Here is a 2046-nt window from a genome sequence, read left to right as displayed (position 1 = left end):
TATTGCCCCTTTGCTTTCTTAATACTAGTAATTTGGTTTTCTTCTCTCTCTTTAATGAAAAAAAAAATAAAACAAACTCCAGTCTGATTTAATTCAATGGTTTTCTTCACCTATTTTTTGATGGGGGGACAGGGGAAACAACCCCAACCACCTTTATTGTTACTAGGCCAGTCAGACAGATGAGTCATTCCCAGCCTTGGGGCCAGAGGCTCCCCTGCCCTGTCAAGCATAATACTGCAAATTGGCTTTCTTCTTGGCCTGCACCTCCAGGATGCCCTCCATGTAGTCTTCATGGGTGAGTTCAGTGGTCCCTGGTAAAGCACAATCATGCCCACTTCCACACACACAGCCTTGCACTGGGCCTCATTGAAGTCATCAGTGCAGCGAGACAGTTCCTCTAGTTTACACTGGGGCTCACATTCATCTTTAGGGATTCATGATCCTTGTTCAGCCTTCCTCATTGGGCACTGGGAACTCAATCTGGCTGTCCAGGCAGCCAGAGTGCAGCAAGTAGGATCCAGGATGTTCACCCTGTTTGTAGCAGCAATCACCTTGACTTGGGTATTAGGTTGAAATCCATCCAGCTGGATCAGGAGTACCAGCATCATTCTCTGAACTTCTCAATCCCCTGCTTCCTCACTGTCAAAGCACTTGGTTCCAATGGCATCCAGTTCATCAATGAAGATAATGGAGGAAGCTTTCTCTCTGGCTAATGCAAAGGCATCCTGGATAAGCTTCGCTCCATCCACAATGAACATCTGTACCAGCTGGGGTCCAGCCAATTTCAGGAAGGTGGCCTTGGTCTGGGTAGCACATGCATGGTACTAGTAGGGATTTTCCAGTAATTTTCCAGGATTTTCCTGGGGGACCACATATTCCCTCTGGAGGCTGGATCCCCAAATTCTCAAATCTCTCTTTATGGTTCATTGGCAATACAATAGCCTCTACCAGCTCCTAGATTTGCTTGTCCAGCCCTCCAATGTTACCGTACCACTCTGTGGGCCTCTCATCCACCTCTATGGTCTTCACTCAGGAGTCAGTGGGAAGGGTCTCCAGGATAAGGTAGGAGTCTTTATTTACTCCCACCAGGTTTCCAGATTTAAACTCCTCTGCATCAACCAAACCAATAACTGGCAGAAAATAGGTCTGTTGGGTAGAGGCTTTGATCACAGCACATTTGCCCTTTCTCCTGGAGTCAAGCTCAATGTTTGCACCATCTTCTTCTTGGTCATTGGGGTCAACATCTAGCAGCTTGATGATGTTGAAGACAAGGTAGGGCAGTGCCTTTTTCACTTTAATCTTCTCACTCTTCTCTTTTATCCTGTCCTTCATTGCCTGTAGCTCATGTGTCACATGCAGCACTTCATTTTTCATGATCTTGATCTCACTGTCCAACAGACGAGTCCACTGAATAATCTCGGTGGACGTTTTGAGCACTTCCTCCCCAATTCCATCTTGCTCAGCCTCATCCCACAGGGATGCCATCTTCTCCTGCTGAGTCACTGGGCCCCCACTTCTGGCTGCACATTTGACACAGAGCCGTGGGATCCATGGGGCAGGGGGCACCAATGGGGATAAATGCCCCAACCAGCACTGCCTAGACCAGCCTCCTGCCCCGCAGCACAGGCTGTATCCACTGCCTCCTTCTGTAAACCAATGTTCTGTCAAATCTGTGAAACCTGATTAATCTCACCTTTAATTTTTAAGTTTTCCAATTTGGTGTGTAATTAGGGCTTTTTAATTTTTAATTTTTTTAATTGCATTCCTAATTTCTTGGTATGTTCTTTCTCTATTTGATTAACAGAAGCATTTACAGATATAAATTTTCCTCTGATAACTAATTTGCTATAATCACATAGGTTTTGATATGTTGTCTCATTGTTGTCATTCTCTTTAATGAAATTATTGATTATTTCTATGATCTGCACTTTAATCCATTCATTTTGGAAATTAGGTTGTTTAGGGCAGAGCCATGATGGTGAAGTAAAAGCAGGAACTTGCTTGAGCTCCTCCCCCTAAACCCCTCCAAATACCTGTAAAAAATGA

General features: G+C 44.8%; 1 pseudogene; it reads right to left on the bottom strand.

Moving 5' to 3' along the window:
- Positions 1-222: 222 nt before the first annotated feature.
- LOC138176070 (26S proteasome regulatory subunit 6A pseudogene) lies at positions 223-1500 on the bottom strand (annotated as a pseudogene).
- Between the last annotated feature and the right edge of the window lie 546 nt (positions 1501-2046).

The sequence above is a fragment of the Petaurus breviceps genome, unplaced genomic scaffold (assembly GCF_028583685.1).
Source record: "Petaurus breviceps papuanus isolate PSGF00001 unplaced genomic scaffold, PetGlider_PUasm1.0 81, whole genome shotgun sequence".
In the NCBI taxonomy this organism is placed as follows: Eukaryota; Metazoa; Chordata; class Mammalia; order Diprotodontia; family Petauridae; genus Petaurus; species Petaurus breviceps.
This window is presented reverse-complemented; position numbering and strand designations above follow the sequence as displayed.